This window comes from Schistocerca gregaria, chromosome 2 (assembly GCF_023897955.1).
Source record: "Schistocerca gregaria isolate iqSchGreg1 chromosome 2, iqSchGreg1.2, whole genome shotgun sequence".
NCBI classification, from domain to species: Eukaryota; Metazoa; Arthropoda; class Insecta; order Orthoptera; family Acrididae; genus Schistocerca; species Schistocerca gregaria.
Window position 1 is genome coordinate 334,848,105 of NC_064921.1, and position 19,103 is coordinate 334,867,207.

The window sequence follows — 19,103 nt, forward strand, 5'->3', positions numbered from 1 at the left end:
AAACCACCTCCTACTATGACAGGTAATATAGCCGTACTACAATTAGGCAAGTAAACAATGAAGAAAGTTGCTGCTGTTTGGCTGATGTAGAGAAGTAAGTCCGTAGGTGCACGTCAAACAGGTATCTTTCAGTAGTGATGAAGAATGCCTTCGCTCTTTACACTACTTCGGTTCGAGGACAACATGCACGGTACCAATATGATCCAAAAAGTCGAAGCAGGAAAATGCGATATTTCTGTGGATCATATCTCTAGTTCTGTTGACCATAGAGATAACGGGTCAGGTGTTTTGGACAGCCCTTCACGTATTGACTATTTGTGTACCCATCGGGAGAACAAACTTACTGCACCTATCCAACTCTTGAGTCATCACTCTTCTGATTGGTTTGATGCCCCCAGCCACGAATTCCTCTCCTATGCCAACCTCTACGTTCTCAATTACTTGCTGGATGTATTCCAGTCTTTGTCTTTCTCTACAGCTTTTGCCCTCTACAGTTCCCTCTGGTATCAAGGAAGTCATTCGCTCATTTATTACCAAATGTGCTATCATCCTGACCCTTCTTCTTGTCAGTGTTTTCCATATATTCCTCTTCTCACCGACTCTGCGTGAGCCTACTCACTCCTTTAGTTATCAGACGAACTAATTTTCAGTATTCGTCTTCAGCGCGCCATCTAAAACACTTCATTTATCTTCTGTTTCGGTTTTCCACAGACCACGTTTCACTACAATACACTGCTGTGATTCAAACGCACATTCTCAGAAATTTCTTCCTCAAGTTAAGAGATACGTTTAATACTAGACGATTTTTCTTGCCAGAAATGCCCTTTCTGCCTGTGAATTCTGCTTTTTATATTCTCCTTGTTTCGGCCATCATGGGTTATTTTGCTTCCTAGGTATCAGAATTCCTTAACTTCATCTACTTCTTAATCACCAATACTGACTTTAAATTTCTCTTTGTTCTCATTTCTGCTACTTCTCATTACTTCGATTTACTATCAGTCCATATTCTGTACTCAATAGACAGTTCATTTCATTCAGCGACTCTTGTGATACTTCTTCACTTCCACAGAGAATGGGAATGTCATGAGCGAATCGTATCATCGATATTGTTTCACCTTTAACGTTAATTCCATTCATGAACCGTACCTTTATTTCGTGATTGAGTTTCGATGGACAGATTGAACAGCATGGGCGGTTGACTACATAACTGTCTTACAGCCTTTATAATCCGAGCACTTCGTTCATGGCCTTACACTCTTGCTGTACCCTCTTGGGTCTTGTACATTTTCTCTATTGCCCGTCTTTCCTTATAGCTTACTTCTATTTTTTCAGTATTTAGAACACGTTGTACCATTTGGCATTCTCGAACACTTTCTTCCCAGGTAGACAAATCCTATGAACGTGTCTTAATTTTCCTTACGCTTTACCTCCACTATGAACCGTGACGTAAGAACTATCTCTCTGGTGTTTCCCTTTCCTAAAACGAAACTGTTCACCATCTAAGACACCCTCAATTTATTCGACAGTAGCTTGGATGTATGACATGTTGAGCGAATTGTGCGATGTTTTTCAAACTTGTCGGCTCTTGCACTTTTTCAGATTGTGTGGATGGTTGTTGCCAGACTCATACATGCCACACACCAACATGAATAATCTTTCTGTAGCAACTGCCCCGATGACTTTAGAAATTGTGATGCAGTGTTACCTATCCCTGCTGCCTTATATATTTTTATGTCATCCAAAAGTTTTTAAAAATTGGTTTTAATACTGGATCCCCTACCTCTTCTGTACCGATTCCGGTTCCTCCTTCTGCCCGATCAACAGACAAGTATTCGCTCTCATAGAGCTCTTCATTTCACTCTTTCCCCCCTCCGCTGTTCCGCATTTAACAGTGGTAGTCCCATTGCGTATTTAATGTCACCCCCTCGACTTAGTCCGCAGCTCGTGGTGGTGCGGTAGCGTTCTCGCTTCCCGCGCCCGGGTTCCCGGGTTGGATTTCCGGCGGGGTCAGGGTTTTCTCTGCCTCGTGATGACTGGGTGTTGTGTGATGTCCTTAGGTTAGTTAGGTTTAAGTAGTTCTAAGTTCTAGGGGACTGATGACCACAGATGTTAAGCCCCATAGTGCTCAGAGCCATTTGAACCATTTGAACCTTGCTTTCAGTTTCATCGAAGGCTGTTTTGACTTTACTGTACGCTGAGTCAGTCCTTCCGACAAGAATTTCTTTTCCGATTTGTTCACATTTGTCATTCAACCACTTCGCCTTTGCTTCCCTGGGCTAACGATTCTTTTCATTCCTAAGTGACTTGTATTTGGATAGCGCCATTTTGCCCTTCACGGTACACTTAAACATGGCCGTATGCAAACAATTTACATACTTGGCCGTTTCGTAAATGCTTCCACCCTTGTCCCGACAGCCAGTGGTCATACCCGTATGGAAGTCAGATAAATCACTCCGTTTCCGCACTGCGATAACAACTGCACTGTTTTCTGTGTCTCCCCGACACGCTTTATGTGCCCTTCATTGCCAGTGTTTCCACCAACCGTCTGTCATTGGTTTTTGCACATTGACGACGATCATAGGCGGAGGACACGTTAATGTGACTGGACCGTGGATATATGTAAACAAATTTTGTAGGTAGTATAGTTAGACTTTCCGGCTAAGGTCTGACAATTTGGCCTTGCACCGTAAAATAGGTGGCTCTGAGCGCTATGTAGTACTGGGAAACAGGCTTCCGGAACTACGCAGCTGCTTGCGCCGTGCCCTTAGAACGCAGAAGGCACGTCCAGCCTTATCGGAAGCTAACGAGCGAATGCCGTGCCGAGCGGCTGGCGGTCTGGCGTCAAAACTCACACAGCTCCCGCAGGGCTGTACCACGACACGTGACACGGCAGCAGAGGTAGCCTTCACTGTACGGCCAGGTGGTCGCTGGCCATACTTTATACAGCGTGTTAGGAAATTCCCGTTACAAACGTCTACAACTTGTAAACGGGAGTGAGTACATATTTTGAATAGAGATCCACCTTCAAAAACGTACCCTTTCCTTTATACGACGGTTGCAGTTCAGATGTATTTCGCGCCCACGTCTTCTGCACTAGAAATTGAGGAGATAGCACATCTGATTCAGACTCTAGATACAGTGTCTGCAACAACGCTGGTGCTCTTCATATCGAGCCGCAGTTGTAAAGCATCAAAACTATTCTGCACGTAGAGTAAGTTGTATTCCTTTTTGTTTTGGAATAATTTAAGCAGTAATGTTTAAGTGTTAATACAAACAAATGTACTTAACTGATAAAGGGATGTATTGTTATATTTCCTTCCGAACTGTCATCTGATAATTGAACTGCGTCACGCCTAATTTAATTCCACAAGCAGAAGTGGATTACTTAGACGTCTGAATTGAAACTGTCGTTCCTATTCAAAATATTACGTATTCACTCTCCTGTAGTCGTAAAAGTTTGTAACGTTTATTTCCGAACAATCTGTACTGTACATGTGCTGGGCTAAAATTGGATTCCAACTTCGTTCTTGCCACTTCCATTAAAATCTAGTAGTTTCTCTTCAAAACATCTTCACTCGAATACTGAAATAGATTCCTCCATATGTTCGTAAACATGAGAATGTCGTCTGCAAGGTGTCCGACTTCCACGTAATGCTGCGGAGTTTGACGCCAATGTCAATAGCAGTAGATTAAAAAGGAAGAGGAAACTAGAATTAGAAACCTAAAGAGGAAGTGGAGACCATCAACTGCGGTCACGGAATCTAATCATCAGTGACCTGAAACACTGTCATGCACAGACCAATTTGTAACAATCTGCGGACCGCTCTGCATAAAGTTGGATCCATGAGGTATAGCAAACTGGGTGCCTCGATCCGTAATATCCGAGGGAATCAAGGATGCATGTTTCGTCTCATCTGCTTGAAGTGTATGCGTATTTGTTTTACAGTCTCATGACAAGAGAAAATGTTGTCAAACGTTGAAGATACACAAACACTGCAGTCGCCGGAACAGTATGGCCTTTCATGTAGCTCCCAAGGTGCCTAACAGCTAGCGAGAGACTCGTTATTTATTTACACTGGCTTCTGGACTTACACTACGAAGAAGAAAATGTACTTCGAAACCCTTCAGGAGCTTAGACAAGGCATTAGGGAAAATTCAGAACAGGAACAAAAAAAATTTTGAAGTTTTCCACTTTAGCCATGACACTATGCGAACTCCCAACTTTTTGGCAAGAAATAATTGACTGTTAAGGTGGGATGGTTTGAGGCGACTGTTATTCTTATAGCCAACATCTGGTGACCGGAGAGTCTTATCGGTGCGCTCCAATGAAGACACTCTTTGCTGACAACGATTGAGCACAGAAATCAGTTAATCTGTGATGAAAAGTAGAAGGCAGGGTATACATATAGTATATTTACAGGGAGTAATAGTTATAGGTCATTATATGTGTTACTTTAATAAGTACGCACATCAATGTGTTGGTTTCTTTTCTCTGCGTCGGAAAGTCTTCCCATAAAACACGTCAAAAGACTTTAGGATGCGGTGTTTTCAACATGGCTGTACCTGGGCCGTGAAGTAAACTAAGCATGGCAGTATGGACTAAATGTCTTGCGTTACAGTTTTCACAGTGTAATGCCGAAGGTAAAAGACCATTTTAACAGCTTTCTCGTTCCACATGTACTTGGAGATACTAAGCAACCTAAAAGCACTCTGCTCGTAATAGCTACAATCATTAGTATGCAAATGACGTTAATGCTGATGTAATGTTGTTCAGTATACCACCCGCAGTCCCAGTCACTAATAGAAACATAGTCTCCAATATGTATATGCAATGGAAAGATGCCTAAATGAGCCAATTTAAATATCTAATCCTAATCACAATTACGAAGAAGTTTCCTCTTTGATATTTGTAGTCTCAGAATATCAGGAAACATTGTATCATCAGATGATTCATGTTCATCCTCTAGAGGTTCTCATGTTTTGCATTGTCTATCAACAGTCGCATAATTGTCACTGAACTAAATGACAACCACCATATATCTGTAAGTTCCCATGTGGACTGTCTGTAGGTGAAAGCACCAAAAAATCCCATTGTGGAGAAGGCGGATGTACACTGGAATTAACTTTAAGAAGTGTAAGCAGGTACAAATCATCGACATTACTCGATTCCAATTGATTCCTGAATATTCCGGCTCATTGTGCAACTTCTGTCAGACTGGGTTATCGGAGTTGTCAGATCATTCAGAGATATACAGTTTCTCATTGGCTCCAATTAACAATGAAATTAGCGTCATAGCAATTCTCAATAATTGCTTATGCCAGGTGCAACAGGAAAGAACCAATTCGTAATATAATGATCTATTGGTAAGATTTTGACATCGTGCGGTTTACGAGAGGGGGAAAAATATGTTACAACGTCCCACTTATATCTGGTGTAATGATCACAGACCTACTATTGCATAATTTCAGTAATAAATGCAGGCATGTTGTTCATTGGTTTTTCTTATGCTTTACATGAGAGAATTGATAACAAGGTAATCAGATGTTTTGGTAAACAGTGCTACCTACATCACATTTCCGCGTTAGTTTCATTTAACCGTTCTGTTATGGTTCCGTATCTGAGTTGGTAAAAACGGAACCGTTCTAAGACCACTTTGTTGTCAGTGTGGCTGTCTGCTTGTCCGACCGTTAAGATAGCCTTTTTCCAGGTCAGGGTAGGAGTATCAAGTTGAAATGTATGTCACATACTAAGGTCTATGGTGCCTCGGCCGTGGAAAAATTTAAGCTTGTAAGTCAATGCAGTCAAAAGCTGCGGCTATTTATGCCACATATTTCGATACAAACTCATTTCTCTAAACCTATAGAGCACTTCCCATTGACCTAGAATCATGATCTTTGACAAGAAACAAGATTTCGCTGTATAAGTAAAAGAATAATTCGATATTTAAACTCAGAACAAATATGAGAATTCAGCTTCCCAGTGATAAAGAAGCGAATCATTTTGTCGAAAAGCTCTTACAAATTAATGAAACCCAGACAATTGTGCAACTGTCAAAACAGAGCTCAAAAATGATTTAATACAGCTTTGTAATTTCTGTACTTAAACTTTGTTTCATATATATATATAGCCAATCACTGGCTTTTGTGTCAGGTGCAACATTATCAGGGCATCTCTATCTACTTGTACATGATTACTCTGCAATTGACAGTTAAATCCCTGGCAGAGGGTTCATCAAACCACGTTCAAGCTGCTTGTCTACCGTTTCAAAGTTGAACAGTGCGCAGGAAAAATGAACACTCAAATCTTTCCGTGTGAGCTCTGATTTCTCTTATTTTATGATGATGATTATTTCTCTTGTTCATCTGGGCGCCAACAAAATATTTTTCAATCTGAGGAGAAGTTTGGTGATGGACGTTTCACGAGAAGATTCTGCCGCAACAAATGACGCCTTTGTTTTAATGACTGCCATCCTAATTCGTGTATCAGATCCGTGGCACTCCCTCCCCTATTTCGCTATAATACAAAATGAGCTGCCCGTCTTAACTTTTTCTTTATCTTCCGTCAATCCTACCTGATGCGTTTACTCACACCGCACAGTAATACTCTAGAAAAGGACGGATAAGCGTAGTACAGGTTGCCCCTTTAGCAAACCTGTTACATTTTCCAGTTGTTCTACCAATAAATCACAGTCCTTGGTTTACTTTTCCCCACAACAGTATGTATGCGATCGTTCGAATTTGAGTTATTCGTAATGGTAATCTGTACTTATTTACACTGGTGAGTCAAAACATTATGACTACCTGCTTAATCTCTTGTTGTCCGTCTTTGAAACGTAATACATCGCTGATTCTGAATATCTGGCCTCTGGCAATTTGTTTGTAAATTTGTGGAGGTATGTGGCATTAGATGTCTACGTACAGGTAAAGTAAATCACGTAAATAACGGGAAGCTGATTAGCGCCAGATAGCGATCCAAATGGGTTCCATAGTATTTATATCAGGCGAATCTGACCACCCAGACATTAACGTGAGTTCACTATATTGCTTCTCAAACCACTGTAGCACAGTTCTGTCTGCCAAATATGGACAGTACACTGCTGAAAGATGACATCGTCTTCAGCCAGTTAACAAATAAAAACGTGGTATCATTTTCATTCAGAGTTCATCCTTTTCCATTACGTCTCCTTCTTATATTCATTCGCCCTCATTCATACGATTCTTGTGTCTTGTAATTACTGACTTTTAATGTCTATGTGGCTCTGGGCATCTCATCTTGATTTCCTTGCCTTATCTTGTGTACCCGGCGTAACCCGGAATCTCAGAGAATTCGTTATTCCTCTACAGTGCTCAAGAAGTTTATGAAGATTTATTCCATGAAGGCAGACTATAGCGAAGCCACTTCTTACAAATTACTTTCTATGATTTCTTTTCAGTTCAGTATGTGCTCACTGATTCTTTCTCATAGAAATGAGTCACTCTTTCCTAATCTATTGTAACAACCATATTTTTTGGTTTTATTGTCACTGTTTGAATTTTCGTGCTATATTTTAATGAAACTGAGGTGTCAAAAATTATGTTTCACATGAAACAGTATCATTTGTGACAAAACTGTGCATACTTTTTTGTGGGATCTTTCTTTTGCAAAATGAGCTACTCAAGTTTTTTAATAACTAATTCGAATAAAGTATCGAATATAAGATCGTATTTACCTGATCTGTCACCAGGAGTAGAAACTGCCTATCATGAACGTAGAAAGAAGACCCGATGTGCACTTTTCATGTGTCAGCTTATTTCAGGGTCCGCTGTGCGGGCCGCATGATAGCTAACTCTCAGCGTGTCTCGACTTCGCCTGGTACAACACGGCATTTCATTCAGTTCTGCGATGTGGTATTTGTTGATCGGCTCAGTTCTCTTCGGTTGGGTCGAATCGTCGTGACAGCACTGTTTATCCGTCGCTGTTTGTTCACGTTATGAAGGACGTTAACACAGCCAGTGGCTGTGTACGAAAAGCGGCAGACCAGGTATTTATCGTCACTGGCTGGCTCTGAGCACTATAGGACTTAACATCTGAGGTCATCAGGCCCCTAGAACTTAGAACTAATTACACCGAACTAACATAAGGAGAGCACACACATCCATGCCCCAGGCAGGATTCGAACCTCCGACCGTGGCAGTCGCGCGGTTCCGGAGTGTAGCCCCTAGAACCGCTCGGCCATAGCATCACTAGCTGTGAGTGGCACAAGATACGTATAAGAATTCTCAAAATCTCTTATGTAGTCATATGATCGGAATTTATTGGAAATTTGCTATTCAACGTTACAATACCATGGAGAAAGAATTTAAAGATTTAGCTGCGAATGAAAGAGCAAAAGTTTACAACAATCGCTAGAAGAGATTCCCTTACAAGAAGCTCTTTGTGCTAAAATTGCAGGCATAAACGACATGGGGAAATTCGTGGTACGAATAGTAAAATATCTGAAGTGACACGCATTACTCCACTGTCAGTTGCAGGAATTTTCGATGGGACTGATTTAAGACTATAAAGATTTCATATATTATTGCAAAGTATTTTGGCTGAGTCAAGTGTCATGTCTGGAACGACGTTTCGATAGAAAACCCGCTGTTGTTGAATGAAGCAACGAAAATTTGTACATTCTAAATGGCCTACAGACCTTGCATTTTAAGTCGCCTTGACGGTACACTACCCACACTAAGACACTGCAAGATATGAAACAACGTACTTCTGATTTGATGGGGATGCATTTGAAAAGAAAATCGCCTTGTAGAAGGAACAAATACTGACAAACGAAGTCCGGTCCTCTAACTCCACTGATGTTAAAGATAAGGATAGGTTTGAAGATTTCATTGCGGTCTTGAAAGAATTCAAGGGTAGTTTTCTAAACATACTGAGGGCACAGCCAATCTTAGATCTGTTTTCGCGCTCTTTTCCAGATTGTTTGTAGTTTCAGTTGGAAGCGATCCTGAGCATTGTTTTCCTTATGCACAGCGTCCACATTTCCACCAACAGGTTGCCAAAGTGTTACAATATTTCAATCAACATATGTGTGTGAAAGACCATTTTTCGATTATGAGACTAACAAGACACGATTACAATGCAACAATCTGTGAAACAGTCCTTATCAGTCTGCACATCGACAGAGTTGTACTAGATAAAAATTATGTCTTCAGCGCGCCAAAAGTAATTGAATGATACCCTAAACATGTTTTGTTTGTGATGTATGCTGTTGAGAGATGTAAAATGCAACACCAAGACGCATGGAGTGCGACAGCGCTGCTATTTAAACGCGGTGCACTCGTGCTTTCACCCTTCTCACGCTCAGACAGTGTGCCGTTATAGTGGGGGAAGTGTGCGGCTTGGCCGAGTGGTATGCACTCGTGTCAGGGCATGGCTGGCGAGCTACTTGCTTGGCTCCCCTTAGTTTATATCATCAGGACATCACGTGGGTGGTAGGAATCCTTGTGTTGTCACTTTAATATTCATTCACCTCTCAGGACTGATGACCTCGCCGTTTAGTTACATAACCCCCCTCAACTAATCAATCAGTCATTCTTCTTCTTCTTTTTCCTCTTCACAGATAGATCACTTAGGACCACGCGTAATCAACATTTGTTGGCGTTCCTTTTCAGCCAGTATTCCTTCATAAGCAACGAATGGGCTAGCTTTCGTTGTGTAGACCACGTATGTCGGTTAGTTTTTCTCTCTTCTTCCTCAAAACTCCGTGTGTTTGATTTTTCTGATTTCATTTCTGTCATGTGGATTTGGAGACCCTAATTCCCTCACGTCTTTTTCCGTCTGTTTGTACCATTTCGGTCTTGTACTTTTGTTCTTTAAAAATGGATGGATTTTGTGCGTTAACCTGTTTGAGTCCATTCTTTCTAAATGCCCCATGAATTGAATTCTCCTCATGCGCTTTGTGTCTGTTATTTTGGAGACATTTTTATATATTTATGCATTGGGTTTTGGATAATGCACACCATCTTTAGTTCTTTGACCTAGGATGTTCCTCATTATTTTACATTCTCTCACTTCTAATTACCCTTTTAGTGTCTCTGTGTTGAAGGTTTAGTGTCTCAGATGCGTAGAGTGCTTCGGGTTTAATTACTGTTGTGTAGTGTCACATTTTGCAGTTCCACGAGATACTCGTTTTGCTGTAAACGTAATCACTCAATTATTCATCTCTATAGAATTTCCACTGTGGGCCTAATACTGTAGCGCAGTGGTTAGCACACTGGACTCACATTAGGGAGGACGACGGTTCAATCCACCGTCTGGCCATCCTTATTTAGGTTTTCCGTGATTTCCCTAAATCGCTTCAGGCAAATGCCGGGATGGTTCCTTTGAAAGGGCACGGCCGACTTCCTTTCCCATCCTTCCCTAATCCAATGAGACCGATGACCTCGCAGTTTGGTCTCTTCCCCCCAAATCAACCCAAACCCTAATACTTTAAGCCAAATGAACTTATGGGGTTTCTGTGGTCGCACTTGCCGCGCGGGGTAGCAGAGAGGTCTTAGGCGCCTTGCAACGGTTTTCGCAGCTTTCCCCGTCGGAGGTTCGAGTCCTCCCTCGGGCGTGGGTGTGTGTTATGTTCTTAGCGTAAGTTAGTTTAAGTTAGATTAAGTAGTGTGTAAGCTTAGAGACGTATGGCCTCAGCAGTTTGGTCCAATAGAAATTACTACAAATTTCCGGAATTATCCAGATCTGACGCAGCAAGTAAACCAAAATATATTTATAGAAAGCGACATCCACTAAGGTCTCCGCATTCACTGCCGATTAAGTTTTCTGTCGTTTTCTTGGCGCTCAGCAAGTCAGCAATGAAGCCTTTGAAGTGCCCACGCATAACAAGTAGACCAGGAAGCACGCTACGTGGCACGGTGAAGCATCGCACTGCCCGGCAAGCATTACAGTGTTACCGGGGCAGGGCGGCTGCAGAAGGGCGCCCGAGCTGCGTTGGCCCGGATTCTTTTGAAGCGCTGCTATCGCAGACAGAGCAGGAAATCCTGCTGCGATAACAAAGAGATATCGAGGCACGACAGCCGCGCCGGCACCACAAAAGGCCGCCCCGTCTACGTCAGCGGCGGCGTCGTCGGCGACGTCAATGGCGCACCGCTAGCCCTGCACCCCCTGCTGCTGGCGCCCTGCCCTGACCCTCTTCCAGAATAAAACATCCCCTTGAGGCGGTATTAAAAGAGGCGGGACAGGTCTCTACCGGAAAGGCATTCCTTCGCGCCGTCCTAAACTCCGATTATCTACAACGTACGTAATCTGGAGCATGTCACTGAGTGTGCGTTACAGCTTCGCATTTTTCCTGCAATAATTACAGACTCAGGACAGTTAATTTCAACGAAAGAGAGAAAAAAGTGTCGTTACCTACCTTTATCAAATGTAAGCCACCTGCTAAGGTGGCCTAGTGTTTAAGACTTTAGATTCGAATTGAAATGGAAGAGTCATTATTTTCACTATAGTAGACACATTTCTCTCGTGCGAGACAGGAACCGCTTTGATATTTGAGGTAATTGTCATTTATTGTTCCGTTTCAGCGACGTATTTCTTTTTAAATATGCAACTAATGTTGAACAATAAATGAGTATTATCTCGAGTCATTATTCCACTCATCTCATTCATATATACGAGGGCTATTCGGGAAGTAACGAACTACCACAGTGAAAATCAAAGCTGTTTTTCTCCAACAGTTAGCTACCAACTTCCAACTGCTTCTCTACATAAGACATTTGTCTTTAGTATCGTACCTACTTTGCAATATCCTCGTCGTAGAAGGCAGCCGTCTGTGCTTCCTTACAATTTTCTAAGATGGACTGCACGTCATTGTCTGAGCCAAAATGTATCCACCCGCAGAGGTTCATTTCAGCAGTGATAAACATCACAGGGAGCCAAGTCCGGGCTGTGACGTATTTGATCAACCACTTCCCACCGGGAATGATCCAGGAGCGTCCTCATTTCTTCTCCAGTGTGCTGCCGAGAACTGCCATGAAGGAGGAAACCCATTACTGTTACTTTACATGGAACAGTGAGAAATCAGGAGACATACATCAGCAGGTACGTTGTCGCATGGTATTGCTGTTACTCTCTTTGTCTGTGTTGTAACCTGTTGTAACTGCTACCGGAACGGTCGCGAGGTGGCTGAGAAAGGGCGGCGGGAGCAAATGGAGACCGGCCCGCGAACAAACAAACGAACGGAACGGACGGTCACGAAGCAAGGACGGACGATGGAGAGAGATCTTACGACGACAACACGCAAGAAGCGATGGAGTGACAGAGACAACCAAACGAATCCAAAACGCCCACTAGTAATTAAAGCAAAGAACAGTATACAAGCTGTCTGTTGTCGAGGCAATATGTCAAGACTCACGCAACGATTAGACTCGCTGGCTGACAGAGAGGCAGACGCTTAAATTCTCTATTGAGGGCACCGGTATTGGACACTGGAACTACGTGTTCCAGTGTGGCGCCCTCACACTAAATGCAGGCCAGAAGGCGCGCGCCACCACAGCTTACGGCGCAGAGACCTCTAGGTGTCTTCGACTTCCATGACGTCTGGAGGGGATTCAAATTTCACAGCGCGTGGTACCAGAGTCTGACTTGAGGCTGATACTATGCGCATTGCTGTATGTGCCCCACAGTTGACATATTATACTCTTGTGGCGGTACGTGATTATGGATTTATGCTTGTGTGTTCATCGTGTATATCCGCATCCATGACGCCTAAGGGCCGAGGATGACACGGCGGCCGATCGGTCCCGCGGGGGATCTTCAAGGCTTTTTCATACGGTGTTTGTTTGTTTTTTGTTGATCATGCAACTGGATTTCCGATTCTAGCTCAGAATTTCTTGTACGGCGCCACACCTGAGGTAAAAGAGGCACATGCATTATGAGCAAAGAACTGATTATTTGGTAATTTGTCATAAGGCACAATCGGCATGGCCTTTTTATAGTGGTCAGCAGTGTGCGTGTTTAATTAAAAGTCCGAGTTTAAGTAATTTTCTTGCGCCCAATAGGGCTGCCTCTAAATTGTAAGTTAGACATGGTGCAGCCCGCTCCCTGAGGCGAGTTCACTGGTTATCTATCTAACACACATGGTATCTATGCTAATCAGCGCTGTTAAGCTGACGTATTGCAAAATGCATCTGTCTTAAGATCCGCTAAGCTATTAGGATTCTACCGCGCGACGAATAAATGGTAGGGCAGATGCTTTTGCATGTAGAAAGCATAGTACATAATGTCGCACCTGTGAAGTGGTGCACCGCTTGCTCCTAGTTGTGTCTTGTGTTCTCTTATGATGACTGGTAAACGGAGGTTCTTTTGTTGTTGAACGTGGTGTAAATTGTCGAGGTCTATTATAAAATTTGGTGTAATTTTTATTGTGTGGTAGCTCTCGTTGACGAGAGTATATTGAATCAAAAGCGAATAGCCTGTTTTTGAGATGTGTACGGTGTAAACATGTTAAAGGAAAGGGTTGACCATAAGGGTCATTTAAGAGTTAACTTCCCAAGTCTTTGCAGAACTTTTAACAAGGGCTTTTTTTTTAGCAAGACGGTATAAATTCGTTACTTCTGCCTTTGTGGAATTTCAAAAATTAATTCTTTTCGACATATCTTTGATACAAAGTCTCTACTTTTATTGTGTTGTATGTTGTAATGGAAGGGCAGTAACGTTGTAAGCGGGCCCTAAATGGTTCAAATGGCCCTTAGCACTATGGGACTTAAAATCTGAGGTCATCAGTCCCCTAGAACTTAGAACTACTAAAACCTAACTAACCTAAGGACATCACACACATCCATGTCCGAGACAGGATTCTAACCTGCGACCGTAGCGGTCGCGCGGTTCCAGACTGTAGCGCCTAGAACCGCTGGGCCACTTCGGCTGGCTAAGCGGGCCCTAGGTCTTATACTAGTCTCAGTTACCGTAATGCGTATGTGGCTAATTTCTGGGGGTCAGTGGTGCCTGATGGCGCCTCTCTAGCTGGTTTGGACCCGCAAACATGGAAAATCACCAACGCAGCGTCCCGCATTACTGTCGCAAATGAATTCTCCAATAACTTCTATTCAGCTCTATCTCGTTCGTTGCCAAAAACCTAGCCCTCTATTTCAGCCCACTAAAAGCTCGGTTCATGCCTGCACGTCCGAGTGTTCGAATTCATCAGTTGATATTGTTAATGTTCATGAATGGGTGGTTGAGTTCTAAGATGTTTTCTGTTTTTTTTTTTCTTTGTTTGCCTATGAGCGTCACGAACTCATTAGCCGCATATAATGTCTAAATATTGTCGCCAAATTTAAAAAAATGAATACCCTGGTATGAATATGCAGTGAAAAATAATGTTTACAACTCAAAGTAGTTAACAAAAACCTCAGTTTATTCACTGTTTCTTTAACACCGACCGCTTAACAGTTGTTTACTGCTAAATTAAAATACGATTGTGGGCGAGGTTAGAGCAAACCATGGTCAGTCACTTGTACTGTTTACAGTGTGACTCTATTTGCTAATAGTCGCCAAAAGCTCTGAGCGGTAACTTACATCGATTACGTGGTTGTCACCTGTCTGGATACCGTTCCTAATACAGGCGTATAGCGTAAAACTTATCAGTAGTTCCAGTTGAATCTCCCTGCATAGTTTTCGCTATCCATTTTGATAATCGTTAATGCACGAACTGTCTCATGGAGCTTCAAATGGTTCAAATGGCTCTGAGCAGTATGGGACCTAACTTCTGAGGTCATCAGTCCCTTAGAACTTAGAACTACTTAAACCTACCTAACCTAATGACGTCACACACATCCATACCCGAGGCAGGATTCGAACCTGCGACCGTAGCGGTCGCATGGTTCCAGACTGTAGCTCCTAGAACCGCTCGGCCACTCCGGCCGGCATGGAGCTTCCTACATTACACTTTAGGCAATTTATTCTAATATATTGAGAGGGTAATAGCTCTGTTCACTCTGTTAGGGTAAGCACAAAGCTACTTTTGCTGTTTATCTGAAGAGTTATGTCTGTTAAGGACTATATACTGTGTTGTATCGAACAAAGCCTTCAGTACGCTCATAAAGCTGGGCTGATATTCCGTGCCCTCGTATTTTGTTCTTTATGTGACAGACATTACGACTGTACGATTGGCCCATCATTGATGCAGTATATTGCACAATGCAGCGGTATCTCCCTACCTGGAGTGAGCGCTGCTGGAGCTGCACCATGAGATATTGTTCCACAGCCACCTTTATGCCCTTACGTAGAACACTTGTATCACTGCACATGGTGCCACTCTACTGGTCGAGGCCGGAGCCAACGTATTGCACCATCAGTAGCCTCCCAATCTTACACGTCTAGTGCATCCTGTTGCGAATGCCTAGGCTATCTTTAGTCAGAAATATTCCCAACAATTGTTAATAAATTGGTATTTATTAAATATGAATAAATACTCAACTTAAGTGATACTTCATCTTGGACAATGTCCAGCACAATTAGACGATTGAAATTGTTACAGGTCTAGAATATTAAAGCCCTGCAATTGTGCCTCTTAGGAATGCCTACGTAAGAGTCCAGTCTGCACTGCCTATGGAGGCCAGACCTCAGATACTACATGACTGGGTGCACCGGAAAGATCTGTCCTCCATAGCTCAGTGCTCTGATATTTAATGAGGCATCAACCAATAGCTATCCACAGACGTTATGCCCATGGGTTGAGAGCTGCGGCCCGTGGCAGACATCTGTATAGTGCGTGCTGCCAACCCGCACTGCTGCTGTGCTTCGAATGTTTGGAGCGTGGCCTATCCACTGTGGTGTGGTACTCTCTGGAGTCGTGAGTACGGTCACTATACACCTTTCATGGGAAAACGGAAGTCGGAAGGCGCGAGATCCGGGCTGTGGGATCGACCAGGAAGAACAGTCCAATGCAGTTTTGTGAACTCCTCTGGGGTGCGCAGATTTTTGTGAGGCCTTACGTTGTCATTTGCACTTTCGAGACTACGCACACGCTGAGGTCGTTTCTTCGGTCTCCTGAAGGGAACACAATACACTTCAGAGCTGTTGCACGAAGAGGGAGGACATCAGTCAGAATAACCCCTTCGCAGTTGCAGAGGTCCATCGAAATGAATTTACCGGGTGAAGGTGGGGCTTCGAACTATTTCCTGGGAGGAGAGGTGGTGTCGCGTCACTCCAAGGAGTGCCATTTTGATTACGGTTCGAAATGAACAACCCACGTTTCATTACCTGTGACGATGTTTGACAAAAATGGTCACGATCAACCTTTTCACGCGTAAGCAGGTCCACACAGATGCTACTTCGTTGCTCATTATGGCCTCCTGTAAGGCGTACCCCTTTGATTACCCAATTGGTGGTCTAGTGTATCAACACTACCAGCAGAGGCGTCCAGCTATGCACCAAAGTGTTTTTTTCACGACCCGCCCATTACCTCGAAAGACAGTGTCCGGCCGTTCCAGCACAGCGGGAGTCACAAATGTGTTCAGGTGGCCAGCACGCGGGGGATGGGACAGGTTTGCGCGACCTTGTTACTATGATCTCAGACTCCTCGCCGAACGACTCACCGTGCTTTTGTTCACTGCCAGTTCTTTGTCACATTCTGAAAGCACCTATCGATATCCGTGATGCTCTGGTTTTCCGCCAAAAGAAACTCAGTTACAGGTATTTGCTTGGAACGCACCTCCGTTAAACACGCCACTATGAAGTCTACGTGTAGCACAAGCCATCTTTCGCATCTTTCATATCGTCTTCAAACTATAAGGTCTGAAGCACGAATATTATACTGTGGCCAGCAACAAACCCCGCATTTTTTCAAACCAAACTGGCCGAGACCAAAAGAGACTTAAATTACTTATTTTACTCGTATTTTGTTCATTTGGTGGCAATACTGACCTTGTGGACAGTTACTAGATGGGTCAGTCATCAGAACAGCACATCGCGCACCGCAGCTACGCGGTTTGCGTGATGCTGCAGCTGCGCTATCAGATTTGGTCCCACGGCCGGGAGGATCCCCGGGGGCGGGCGATGAGGAGCCGCGGGGGGCCGCCAGAGGAGGGATGTGCTGCACGGCACGCCAAGCCCAGCGCGGGAAGCGATCCCGGGACTTATGGCCACATAAAGCGGGCGCGCGGCCGACAACTCAGCCAGTTACGGCCGCGCGCGACAGCAGCGCCGCCGCGCGTCGCCCGCGCCACGCCGCATTACGGCCACGGCGGACCGCTCTGCCGCCCTCTGCCGCCCTCTGCCCGCCTGCGTGCGCAATCCCATCCAATCAACGCGATCGCCGAGGATTACTGAATCAGCAACTCTCTCAAAGATTTAGGGGGACTTTCACAGATGACCAGAGGTCATGATGCACTAGGGACAAGATTTGGAAGATAGATGGAGAAGTTATTAAGGAATAGTAATACGAGAGGGGAAAAGAAGATCTAAGGCACAAAAAAAGAAACCGCCATAATTAAACGCAGACAGTAATCGACAGGAACGTATGGTAAAAGAGAAACTAAAAATGTACTTGAAGCAAGATGAGACGGAGGTATACCGTAGGTTATTTAGTAAATGAGAGTCATGCCCATAAAGCAATCAATCATCTAAACAGACGTGAAAAAGATATATTAAACGTTAAGACAGTCAATGAAAAAAGTGGAAAATAAACTTACAGTAAGTTTTGGTACGACTAGAACTTAATGCAACATCCAGTAATGTATGAAGTTGGCAAAGGGTTGAATGTACTAACATCAAAATTGTAACAAGCCTAGATAACGGCCGGCCGCGGTGGCCGAGCGGTTCTACGCGCTACAGTCTGGAACCGCGCGACCGCTACGGTCGCTGGTTCGAATCCTGCCTCGGGCATGGATGTGTGTGATGTCCTTAGGTTAGTTAGGTTTAAGTAGTTCTAAGTTCTAGGGTACTGATGACCTCAGCAGTTATGTCCCATAGTGCTCAGAGCCATTTGAACCATTTGAACCTTGATAACGATGAAAAACTGAAAGGCAGCTGGCGGAGATGCCATTTACAGCGAATTATTAAAATACGGTTTAATTCTACCATGAACGAAGGCGTTTATATTTCCCAAATTTATGCTCGGAAGAAGTGACAGTGGCCGGAAATATCGTCAACGCCTGCTGTGTACCCAATTTTTAAGAAATGAGATCGCAGGAACTGTAATAATTGCAGTGGACTAACACTTTTAACAGTTGTCTGTGAATTATATATAAAACATTTTAACTCTAAGGTTAAGATCAATAGCTGAAACATTTTCAGCTGAAGACCAGACTGTATAAACATATCGACGAAGGAAAACATGATTGTATAATCTCTTTCAAGATACTAATAAATAAAACAAGGTAATTCAATAACGAGATACATGTAGCTTTTGTTAACTACATCAAGGCGTTTGACAAATTAAACAGGAAAAATACTGGTCAGTGTTGCAAGAAAACGGATTTCCACCACATTTGATGTGGGGAAATAAAAGGATAATACAAAGAAACTAAATTGCCAATAAAAATACGCTGTCATAACTACCTACAGAGCTGAACAATGTTACAGTCTTTCTCCAGTTTCATTCATTTTATGTAGAAATGACATGACCGACAAGTGCAATGAGGCACAAAAACCAACAAAGGAAAAGAACTAGTTTCATTATGTAAGAACATTGTTGTATCCTGATGACCAGATTTGACTAGACACTTCAGAAGAAGTATTATAAAAAATAGTTTTAGATTAAACCAAACTGGTGAAAATTTATAATCTCATATTATCTATAGAAAAGACAAAAGTAATGGCATTTCGAGGGAAATAACATATCGGACCAAAAATAGTGAAAGTAAACTAAATAATCAAGCAGTTACTTGAGCTGCGAATTTCTTTACTGGTTGCGATAAAGATGTACATAATACGAGAAAGATATTTCAGGGTGTCTGTTAAACCATAAAAGAAACATTAAAATAAAATACAACAAAAGAAAACCAGCTGAAGTTCTACAAAACGCTAGCTCTTCCGTTGGTACTTTGCGGATCCGATGTTTGGAAGACGTATACCGAACACAGACGTCAGAAATGAAATTTCTCAGAGCAGATGAAGAACGTAAACC